This window comes from Zootermopsis nevadensis, unplaced genomic scaffold (assembly GCF_977971745.1).
Source record: "Zootermopsis nevadensis isolate Lab colony 2312 unplaced genomic scaffold, Znev_1.0 Znev_ptg000007l, whole genome shotgun sequence".
NCBI classification, from domain to species: Eukaryota; Metazoa; Arthropoda; class Insecta; order Blattodea; family Termopsidae; genus Zootermopsis; species Zootermopsis nevadensis.
In genome coordinates this window covers 9,733,994-9,746,915 of record NW_028259139.1, presented here as the reverse complement: position 1 = coordinate 9,746,915, position 12,922 = coordinate 9,733,994, and the positions used below count along the sequence as shown (strand labels likewise).

The window sequence follows — 12,922 nt, the reverse complement described above, 5'->3', positions numbered from 1 at the left end:
TGTTCAGAATTAAATTCCATGTATAATTATACGCACCATTTGCTTTAATAATCAGTACTGATGCACTTTCCCATAGAATATATTTATGGGTTTTGTATGATTCACAGAATAAACAGAGATTATTTCCTTAAATATAATTGACTAACTGATCGTTTTAACCGTGAAGCTATGCATTTTGTTTTATTTACAGACTAATCTTTAGCATATTATGTAGACGAGCTTGGGTTCAAAGGGTTAATTTCAAATTATAACAATGGGCATGGTTTTATTTTCAAACTAAATTTTATTTCTACGTAGTATATTTTTGGGCGGGAGGTAGGGGGGTATTTAAACCTATATAATCCGCTCAAAATATGACCCTGTACACAACTTTAAGCAAGTCACAGAGGCCGCGCGTTTTAAGGTGTCGGTTTCGGCCGCTCAGTACTGTGACTGTGAGTTCGAACTCAATTCATGACATGAGTGTGTGTCCGCGCTATTTTGTTTTGGAAAGTTCTATGTAGACAGACGGACAGACGTCCAAGTAATCGTACCAAATGCAACAAAAGTAAGACTTCAAAGCTACCAGAAATATTTTTCATAAAATTTATAATTCATAGTCTGCTAATCCTATGTAGCGATCATTTAGGTGTTTGTGACAATCATTAATTCATTATAGGGACATTATGTTGGAAATCTCCATCATCTGAGGTATGGTTGATAATGCGAAGTTTCGGGAGTTTCCTGCACAGCCGCCTTCAAGTCACAGGTTGTCACGACAGAGAAAACTAATCACCTAAAGGCGAGATAGATTAAACTCCCGAAACGTCGTGTATAACAACTTTATCTCAAACAATAAACAATGTCCAACATAATGTTCCTATAATAACAGTAGCAGTAGTAGCATAAGTTTACAAACTAAATCAACAACGGCCTCAGACAAACTACTTGCTAAAGAGCTTTTAACTTTATTTGTATCAACAAAATATGTAATAATACCCCCTGTACATTCCTGTCATAAAATTATTAAATAATTTCAGCTCAATTTATAAAAAACTTAATGTTTTATGGTAACTAACTAAAATAACAGAGTTTAATGTTTTATGTATGCAAATGTATTTAATTTCTATAATTAATTTTTATACGCCCTGCGATTTATATAAAAAGTAATAAATTGCTCGTACTTGAAATTACATTACTGAATACTAATGATTTACAGTGTGTATAAACATTCCGTTCGATGTCAAGCAACGAATATCTAAACCATAGAAAACCGGGCTGTTTTTAAGTGCATTTCATAGGAAGAGATAAGGTTTATATCCTTCCCTTTGTGCTGTGCGCCATGAAAATGCTTGTCATAATGGAGGTAAAACTCCACGCATTCTTGGCATACAAAAACTGGGTTCGTGGTGGGAAAAGTAGTATTGGAGAACATTTTTCTCCGCTAAAAATCATACCCTCGGTCCTAAATTAGAGGCTTCATCTCTGACCCGGTAAAGGTACCGTCATTTGGTTATTTTTCATTTTATCACAAAACTAATTTTATACCACGTACAAGTATTTATAGTGAGAAGACAGACATCTGAATACATATTGTTAATTCGATATTCCATGAATATCGTAACGTAATTTTCCAAGAAGCTCCATTATAAAAGTGCTAATCTCTATATGAAATTTTTGTAATAAAATGTATGAAACGGACGTATCTATAAGTAGGCGTACAGTAAAACATTATTGATCCTGATATAACTTAATCTGGTTACCTCCTGTCTCTGAAGAGCAGTGAAAAGGAAAAATGTGTGTGTGTATGAGCGCCCGTGCGTGCGTGTGTGTACAGTTTTGTAATCGTTTTCTGCTTATTGAAATTGCGAGTTAATAAAAACACCTACAAAGGTCTGTGATACCACTCATTGAAAATCTAGCTCCTCTCTCATGTCAGAATAATTTAACGACTTACTATCACACATAGGAAAGGCCGTAATTTTAGCGTTAAACATGTGCAAACATTTGTTGCCTCATACAAAATAATGTAAAAGATCACGAAAAGCCAGGGATATTCTTTTATAAGAGCAGCTACTTTTTCTATTCTGTGAATATCGATAAAATCTGGATGTGAATATATTAAGTGAAGGCCTACTTTGCAATTCCTTCCTTGCCATCTACAGGCTGAATGTGTTCTCTGAGTTTTAAGTAAGCCTTATGTACAGTTGCCAAAGCAACCCGTTCACCACCTTCTCGTTGCCAAGAACTATCTGAATCAACAGGCTAACACATCTGGATGCTATCCATAAACCTCATACGACGATTAGGATTAACCATATTTTGGAGTATAGTCATTTGCACCCTTTTTAAAATATTTATCTCTTATTTCCTTCTTCAAAGCAGTTTCTGTATTACATTTCGCATTATACTTTGAATTACACATTATATTAATATTAAATGTTCCAAAAATGTTTTATTCTCTAATATTTGTCCTCATTTTCTGCTGACATAATTTAAAACATATTTGTTCTTGTAGCAACAGATACATTCAGATGCTATAAATAATAGATTTCTTGGCAGAACAGACAATTCCTTTTTATCGACAGTCCACGTCTTTGGTGTGTTCTGGGATTACTTTATTGCTAGAAATAATGTAAACTACAGAGATACTGGCAGAGAACTCTGTATTTTGTAACATAACAAATGCCATTTACGACATGAGACGTAACTAACTAACTCTACAGATCAGAATCCTTCTTGAGACACTGATAATCATTCTTAGTCAATAAATTATGTTCGTCACGTGGAACCCAAAGGTTCATTGCCGTGTTCCCAAGAACTATCGACTACTCCCTGTCATATGCAACACAAATCCAGTCTAATACCTCCTATTCTATATCTGTAAGCTCAATATCAATATTATCCTCCAAACCATTCTCGGCTGGACTCTTAAGGTGTAATGACAATGCAGGACACAACGTATTTTATATCACGTGGTTATAATGTGAACAGAGACTCCCATTTCAGACTGAAATGTTAAGAATGGGACAGTACACAAATAAAAATTTGCCTTATATTTGGGCTCAGAATGTCATTTAAATTCCAGTAATGCATAGATGACATAGATCTGCGTTGGTACTTACAATACGGAAATGTATTGACTTCGAAGTGAGAGAAATGAGCTGTCTTTAACAAACGCGGAATTGTGTTACATTTGGGGAACACACGTATTTAACATGTCGCAGTTTATATCGATAATGGGAATAAATATTATTAAAAACGTAACGAATAAACAACCAATAACATGAATCGAGTAGAATCACTGACAAGACGAAATAAGTTATTGTCTTTGTATCTATATTGCATTGCGAGCTGCTCCTTTTACGTTCATTAAAAATAAAACCACGCAATTCAACACAGTTTCTCTGTTATTAATAACCCAACTAGTTTGGACTGTTTAAGGTTATATTCAGGTTTCAAAACACTATTTGTAAGCCAAACTGAGTTATAAAACCTAAAATTAATACAACACTACACAGTATTTTTGATTGTTGACACTGATCTAACAGACCTAATTATTAATAAAATTCTTTATGGTTATTTAACATTGTTGTGTATAATATAGGTTCATGGTCTTTATCCTTTTGTTAAAGTTGTATCATACTATTCAAAATACGTGTTAAATGCGAATAAAATTGTCGTGCTGGACCGTTTTCGGTATCATATAAACAATTTCTACTCACAGTCGGTAGTACTGACGTAAGTTCTGTTCCTTGGATTTCCGCTACGTTCAATGTCACTTTGTTTACTTGAGACTTCTTCACGTCTTTTTGTGTGTCATCCACAACAAACAAGACGCACTTCCCGCTTAAACAGATACACTCGACGTGATTCCTTAACTTCCGACTGTGTTCGATTCTCTGTTTTCGTGACGCTGAAAGACAGAACACAGACTCGCCCCTTCACCTGAACACGCGGTGACTGTTACTGGCAAACTACCGAGGAACACCAGCAGAGCGGGCAAGAGAGTAACCAGACACTTTCATCTCGCCAGGCGCAACCGCCTGTAAGCATCCCGTCCCGCCAAACACCCTTGTTCCCCTCGACGCCCACAGACTGAATGGGGGCGAACCAAGATGAGAACGACTGAATCACAGGGCCCATTTCAGATATTTAGCACCCACCTGGTACACTGCATTACATGCAATCCCAGAACTCGTTGTTAAGTTTCATCTGTTTACATTGGCAGTTAGCCCTTTCAAGTCGAATGTGGATGACAGAGAGAGTAAAGTGTTGTCGAGGGGGAGTAGTGAGAGAGAGAGACTATTTAACAGGGGGGGAACACAGAGACAGTTATACCCTAGTTTGGACAGTCAAAGCCTTCTGCCACGACAAAACCCCCGTTAGCGTTAGCAAATTCCCGTTTTAGTTATAGTATAGTTATTTCCGTCTTATTTAATACATGGGTAAAAATGTTCACTGTTTAAAACCGTATATTTATGGTGTTGAGACAATATTCAAATATAAGTATATTTCGTTACTTCACGTAGGAAGGAGTAGGCCTATCTGTGTAGATCTTGTCACTGGAGTTATTGGTCCTGCATTAATAAATCTAATCTTTGACAGACATATTGAGTTTACGGTATAGCGTATGAATTTTTAAACTGTACATGATGACATTAATTACTTCCTCATTTATTTCATAGTTAATGTAAATTACACATATAAATATTTAAGGAACACTTCCTAGTGTTTTAGGTCACTGTAGAACAATTCTAAAAAAAAAGTCTCGCATTCTCTTGAAACATAAACACGGTCAATATAAGAAGTGGTCCTATATACAACGCTACTCAGTACAATGACATTACTTTACGTACTAGCGCTTATGCCAAGGGACGCTATTTGCAAACAGCTCTTACTAAGAGACCAGCATATGACAATGAACAACAGAAGGTAACTTTGCCTTCTGAGATGCTTCAGGGCGTCTTGAACTGTAAAATCGGGGCAAGTCCTTGACTACAATATGAAGCGAGACATCTGATGTTGTATTTTTTCTTCATGTCATGGATACCCAGAATGTCGATTTACAGCAAGAAACGAAGTCCACTTAGCAGAGTCCTAACATTACTCTCAGCAAGTCAAGTATTCCCCTTACTGATTTATAGCAACAGAAGGTTCGTTACCATGTTCACAAAAGCCCGCCACAGATTCCAACCCTGAGCCAGATGAATCCAATCTCTGTTTTCCTACGATGCATGTAAACACTAGGTAAATTATTAACCTGATTTTAAACTAAACGGAAAATAATTACATGATTAAATACATTCTTTGGTCAATAACGAATTCTTCTCGGACTGCCAGCTGTGTCAGTTGACTGATTGGAAAAAACGCCAACGTTCCGAGAACCATCTTCGTCCTCGTCCTCAGGGTAATGAAGTTCAGCTCATATATTGGTCAAGTTAATATCAGCTAAGCTGAAATTATGTTGGACGGTGGCCATTGTTTGAAGTGCATTTTAATACTTACGACATTTCGGTATTTCAATATTTTATCGTATTCTGACAGATACTGTAAGCACATTTGTCTTCGTATGGCACTATTTGGCGTATAGGTGATTAGTTTGCAGTGCTCCACGCTTTCTTAATCTGACAAATATACATTTTCCGACCGAGCGTAAAAACATGTCTGTACAGAATCACAGCTACTGAGTGAAGCGATAAAGTTTAAACGTGTATCACAGGTAGATGATAGGTCAAGGTCAAATATGGTCTATCTATCTCACTTTAGCTATTATTGGTTGCTTGTCGCCCTCGGTGGATTAGTGGTTGGTGGTTGGAATGGTCGCCACTGGACCCAAGGTTCGCGGGTTTAAACTCGGCCGAGGTCGGTGGATTTTTAAGGGTGATAAAAATCCGTAGCACAACTTACTTCGGAAGGGAATTAAAATTCAGTGGCCATTTCTCACCCAAGTCTCTCCTGATTCACTCTACTAGATGGTTCTAGAAGTCAAATCAGGATTTAATAGAATTTGTGCAGAGCCAGTGGGCTGGTCACTCACTACTCACAAATACACACATCAAAGACTACGAAACCTCCCACGTGGGAGACGTCCAAGGCTCGGCTCGCCATAATCAGTCGTTATAGGTTGCCTAGTTACAGCATCAGTCTCGTTATTTTGTGTCAGACCTCGTAAGACGAGTGGTAAGTTTCGCGTTTCATATGCAGTCGAGGGAAGAAGGCCCAGTAGCTTCTTGACAAGAGGCTGTGGACGCATTAGGACTAATTTGAAGAAATCATTTCCTGTTCTGAATCATCGATTTTATTCACCTGCAGCTGTTACACCCCTGCCCTGTCATTTCGTCAACGTTAAACTAGACTGCAGAATATTATATTTACCTTTACTGGGGTTTATATAGCTGAGTTTATGATGAGACCCACAAAAATACTTGTGTGTGTGTGTAACAGCGGTATCAATTATGCATACTGTGACATATAAACACTGTTGTAGTTTTTTCTGGGACGACAGTGGTACCAACACAAAATTATTTGCTCATGGACGAATTATTTTGTGTCGAAATTTGAAAATTGTAAGTTCTGTGTCAACATACCTAGCTCAGAAACAATGTCTTTGAAGCAAACGGTCTGGGATATAAGAAGGAACTATTATACGTCGTGGTAGGATGGTTAACACTAAATCTTCGTATTCGGGTGGTACCAGGTTAAAATCTCGTTCGGAAAACTGGCTAATTTTGTTCAGTTTCCAAGGCAAATGCCGGGACAGTACATTAAGCCAGGGACCTATGGAAAACTGTTATGAATATAGCGATAAAACTTAGCGTTCCGTAAAAGTTGAAAATCTCTTGATTATTAATTTCTCAAGAATCCCCCTTCTCTTACGAGTAAGTCGGGTACTTTTTAATAGCCATAGATTAAATACACAGACTACTTTTGTTATTCTAATTATTAAGTAAGTCTAGCTTAGAATAAGCATAAGGCTAATTACTTCCGTATTATATTTATTCATTAGTTTGTCTACTATGACGTTCACAAAAACTTTTTTGCGAATTTTATTTTACAAACCACATTCTTTAGAAAAAACATTGTGGTGTGGCTTCTGCAAAATTCAAAGGATAGAATATAATACGACCTGTGTACATAAATACTCTGAGTTATTATATATATTTAAATTTGTTGATCAGAATTAAAAATTTCATTATATCTCTTGTCAAATATTATACGTAATTATTTTTCTCGCTGTTACTGAAGTACATAAGCATATCATATGCATCGCATACATACCACATTTCATTATTCTGTGATGGAAAATTAGTATGACAGAAACACTGCTTGTTTAATATTTCGGTTATTTGGATTCCCTGGGGCCATAAACAGTCCCGGTTATAACACTGTGTTCTCTCTTCACAATTGATCAATACGGATTTCTATCATGATGCTTTTACGCTTCATCAATTATCCATTTGATTTAATCATTCAAAGGAAAGTGGTAACTATATGTACCACCTGATTTAACATTTATTATCGATGTATTTTGCCCACAGGGTGTATTTACCTGTTTGTACGATTCTCACAACAGTGAACGAATATTTCCGTAAAAAATCATTAACCAATTAACTTTGCAATGAAGATACGTTGTTTTTTCTTTGCAGTAAGAAATGAATCTTTAAATATACTGTAGATAGGGACAGTATGTTCCACCGGAACTTTGGTACCTATGTACGAGGTCAAACATCGCGACAACTCAGAAGACAGACACATACATTACTTAGATGAGTTTCAGCTTAGTAAGTTTAAATTTATTTATTTATTTATTCTGATATATAGATAATTAGCGGCGTCGAACACTGAATGGTGTGTCTCTATCCCACCATCCTGTTCGTCGTTGAGTTAAAAAACTGCTCTTCATTTGGTCGATGAGTCTACAGGAGGGAAACTGATATTCTGCTTCAGTTAATTATGAATCAACAGGATAGGGGTTAATGCAAGGTAATGGGATATTACATAGGTAATATCATCTTAACTTATCAAACTTCTTATATGGGCCTGATACAGCAAATGGAGCCGAAAAAAGAAGTCTTAAATACGTAAATTAATGAGATGATAAAGTTGCGTCATATTGTGATAAATATATATTTGTTTAAATCTTGTCAGTCTAATCACAATAAAATTCCTATTAAATATTAATATATTACTATAATTAACATTTAAATATTTAAAATATATTAAATGTTCGATTTTACATTAGATCATCACTTTCAAAAAGTGATGATCTAATGTAAAATCGAACATTTCGATAGAGAACATCATTTAATATATTTTAAATATTTAAATGTTAATTATAGTAATATTTTAATATTTAATAGGGATTTTATTGTGATTAGACTGACAAGATTTAAACAAATACGTAAATTAAGTAATACACTATGTGGTCATGAAGTGTTTCAAAGACTTATGTTTTATTGACACCAAACTGGAAATTTTTTGTCAATTCTGTGCTGACTAACTGTAAAATGACAAAATCATTAGTTCAATAACAGTTTATTTTATGACACTTTATCAACTCCTGAATTTATACAGCGTCAAATTAAATAAAGTGATATGACAGTGGATTGCAGAGATATTCTTCTTTAATTTGTTACTTTGTAATTGAGTTTAATGTAACATTCACGTTTGCACATTAGATTCTGTTAGCAGTGTAAATGATTAAAAGTGTTATTTCTTTAGTAGGTATATGAGTTGTTATTTTTGCACACTTCTGGGATAGTTATGGGGCTTGGTAATGCTCTAAACCTACAGTACAACGATAATGGCAGAACGTGCTTATTTAACTACGTAACTGAGTAACTCCGTACGTCTTAGAAATATAAACTAACAGCTAATGAAAAAATTCATGAATATTTTCCATACAAAATGTTCATTACCGCGTTGATAACATCCTGATGAAGTGTTCAAACCCTGAGCCAGCTGTATCCATCTCACACACACCTATTCCTCATTCTATTCCCAGGTCTTGCAAGTGCCTTCTTACTAAAATTTATGCAGTTTTGTATTTTTGTCTTTACGTTTATAGGGAGGGCATAAGAAGAATCAATATTTTAAACTGAACGGTAACAAGTATTGCTGAAATTAATCTACTTTTAATTTCTTCATAAAGGTAATGCCAAATGTTTCTGCTGCCTTCTACAAACTGAACACGTCAGGAAACGTACACATAAAGAAACACTGGGCCACTTCCTCTCGCAGAAACTCACGTAAGTGTGATTTTAAAATAAGAATATTCTTTTAAATATTTTCGGACGTGAATAAAATCTCTTTTCCGTAATTATCTAATCATAACAGGCGGACAGCCAGATATATTGATATGATTTATATAAAAGCAAAATCTAGAGGTACTGGCCATCTGTACCTCAAATTTGTTTCCCAGTCGAAGATTATCAACTTCAAAGCAGAGACTCGTTTTAATAATAGTTAAATATTTAGACCTCACCTCAAAGAATGCACAATCTATAACCATTACAAACAACAGTTGGTTCATGATGTTTGAAGGCATAGTCGCTCTTTATATTCTGAGTTTCATATGAAACCGCTAAATTTATTTTGTGGGCAAATTTAAGACTTACCGATTGTTAAAGCAGGTGGTACAAATAGTTACATTTAGGCTCTAAAGGGCTAGGATACTAAACTGAAATTTCTTGGGCAAATTTCATTTTGCTTCGTTGCTGTGCAATACTAATTAACCCTTCCATTACACATAATTTGGACAAAAATTCATTATACTTTCCAAAAAACATCTAATTCTATCCAACAGTGTCCTTATAGAAAAGCTGATAGTTATTCAGATGGTCAATGAATTTTATTGTTTTTTTATATCCGAAGATGAAGAAGTCAGATCAGAACGGAATAGTCTAAAAACTTGTACAAATCCTTAAAGCCCTTAAAAATAATATTATAATTATCAATGGAAGAAGGCAAGTCTGCGAGGGATGAAACGCCACTGAATGTGGTATAAAATGCAAAAAGGGCAAAACTAAGCAGGATAAATCAAGAATATGTTCAAAGCGAGTAGCAAACAGCGAACTATACATATCACTATTTAACACATAATTGCAATCCGGCAATTCAATTAACCAATTCGCAGAAGCGTTAATCAAACGGAAAATAACGCCACATTTTCAACTTATTTTTCAGCCGTTCATCTATTAAGCCCCCCGGCTTGTTTTGTTTTGATTTAAAATTAATCTCCTGAAACAATAAATTCCTTTATAGCTTTGGTACGTATTTTGGGCGGCAAAAACGGAAAACACGGACATTCTAGCTCGACTCGAAGCCACCGTTCGGACTGCCAAAGAAAAAGTCTACTTCAGAACAAATGGTCGATATTCTCAGCATTGCAACTAGTAACTAAATCGTCAAAATAAACTCCATGGAGCAGCGTCTTTCTTGAGAAGCTACCAATAATTCCAGCTAGAAAATAAATATCTGTTATGGAACCCAAATGTTCATTATCGCGTCCAAAAGAGCCAGCCACTGTTCCAGGTAAGTCAAATCCATACCTAGACCCCATTTCCGTAACATTCTTTTTAATATTACCCCCCTATCTATGGCTAAGCTTAAAAACCAAAATATTGTACGCATTTCAATAATAACAAGAACAAGAACAATATTAATAAATGGTCTGCCTATACCTCACTAACCCTTTAGTATATAATAAATTTCAGATCTTCATAGTTTCTCTCTCTAAGGGTCAATTGCTTGTCTTCAAAATTACCTACTTTTTCATTTGCAGGATAGAATTTAGTTCATTTAATATGCATCTTTGTTCACAATTGTAACTAATCTGGAATATTCCTCGAAACATTTTCCACTGCTTTAATAGTTATAAACTCTTTTGTTATTTTCAACTCAAGTGTCAGATATGTCCTAAGAGTAAAATATCTGCAACCACTTCATAAAAGTTTCAAATTTGTTTATCTCTGTACTTGTTTTAATATCATAAATATCGTCCAGATCCGTTTTGATATAGATATCGTTTATTTTATTCAATTAACTAGTTTAATAAAATTATAATTTCAAAGCAGTTAAAATGTTAAACTTGTTTCTCAGTAGTAAATCCATAATTTTACAGGGAAATGTATATTGTTGTTAACATGTCATTACTTTCGTTTGTTTGTAACAATATTTTTAAACTTAACTGCCGATCAATACTTTATAGGAAGAAAGAAAACTTTCGTATTTCAAATGATAATTTGATCGTCGGTGAACAGAAAACCATGACGTTCTTGCGACTTAATACTTGAGTTCACTTACTGATTCGTTCTTTTTGAAATGTTGTATGTTCAAACTGTGTAACACAAATTACACACACAGAGATTAAAGAAATGTCATAGCCGAAAGATATAATGATACGACATTTTAATGTTGATTTTTCAGAACAGAGTAATTTTTAAATCGAATGAAATGTTAAATAAACAGATTCGCACCACAAATATAAAATAACTTTCAGGCTATTTACAGTTTTGCATACATGACTTACCCCACAGCAGCCAGATACACAGCGGGATAGGACACACAGACATCTGTAGAAGAGATAAACCGTTTTGAAACAGTGATATTTAATTTTAAATGTTTATTTAGTCTGAAATAATGTAATTACACAAATCTACGTTTCTACGCCAATGATACGTTAAGTTATGATGTGTTACATTAATATGCGAAAAATATTTATTCTGAACACTTGCTTCTGTATTGTTTATATTCCAAATATGCAGCACACAATTTCAACCACATTATTTTACGGCAGAATGAAATTTTCTGCAAAAGTAATAAAATCAAATAGAATTTATACAGATTAAACCACGATTGGGTGAATTACATTTTTAGTGGAGGGTGTAGGAGTATTTAGAAATGAAAGAATGTCAAAAACTCGTAAAATGCTCAAATATGACTATATTTAAAAATAAATACGTAGGTAATGATTATTTACACTTTCTGAAAACACTGTAGAGGGATTTAATAATACAGAGGTTTTTATAAAAGTTATTAACTGCCACAATTAATTTGATCTACATGAATATGAAATTTCTACAGTTAATTGCTAACTTTTAATTTACTTAATAATGTATCCTGCATATTTATATAAAATAAAATCTAAGAAATGAAGAAAAATTTGAATAAAATACAGAAAAACCAGTAAACCAATAATGTGAACACACGTGTTATGTACAGACCTATTTTAATAATTCTTTACAGTAATTGAGCATGCTAACATGGCAGTAACGCGATCGGTATGCATCCAGGGTGTACCTGTTTTATTATGAGCATGGACCATAATGATGCGTGTGTAGCTTTTGTCAGTCCTCCCACTCAATAACATACAGAAGGTACAGAAAAATGAAAACATTTACAAAGTTGGTAGTGAAGACGTGGTCGTTTCCCTGTGAGCAATGCTATCAGTGTTGCCACTTTACCTCAACACATTCCCTTAGCATGATCAGTTAATACTCTAGTAATGAGATCTGTCGGGTGACGTGGATTCAGTGTAATACTGGGAACATTCCATAAATCCGTAACAGATTACAGCTCGAATATCCATTACAAGGCCATCCCTTCCACTTAACGGGATACTGTGTGTACTCCACATTACGCAGTTCACGATTAACAGGCTCTCCCTAATAGATGTTCAGATGATCGGCAAACTACCTGCAGTGAAACCCAATTATTCATTACAACGAACAACTAAGGTCGAGAATTTTGACACGAAATAAAATAATTTGTTCTGTATTTGAGAGGTCTGTGTTTCGTATTTCGGTTGTCACACCGGTATTTCTGGATATGACATTTTTGCACATTGCGTATATTTGAGACGTCGTGGTAATTAATCTTGTAACATAAACAATGATAAGCAGAGACTGGGGGGGCAGAATGATTTTATATGCCTGATTTA

The 12,922-nt window shown here is 34.8% G+C and overlaps 1 protein-coding gene across 7 annotated transcripts in view; it reads right to left on the bottom strand.

Moving 5' to 3' along the window:
* The window catches only part of LOC110831535 (lachesin), a 240,036-nt gene that overhangs the window by 162,704 nt on the left and 64,410 nt on the right, over window positions 1-12,922 (bottom strand). For 4 of the 7 annotated variants that reach the window (XM_087344220.1, XM_022067641.2, XM_087344221.1 and 1 more), the window contains one exon: window positions 11,513-11,555. The exons of 1 other annotated variant lie outside the window; for it this stretch is intronic. The gene's annotated coding sequence lies outside the window, so the exon portion shown is untranslated. Of the gene's footprint in view, window positions 1-3,704; window positions 4,059-11,512; window positions 11,556-12,922 lie in introns of those variants that run through there. 2 more of the 7 variants (XM_087344225.1, XM_087344222.1) reach the window with 2 other exon arrangements.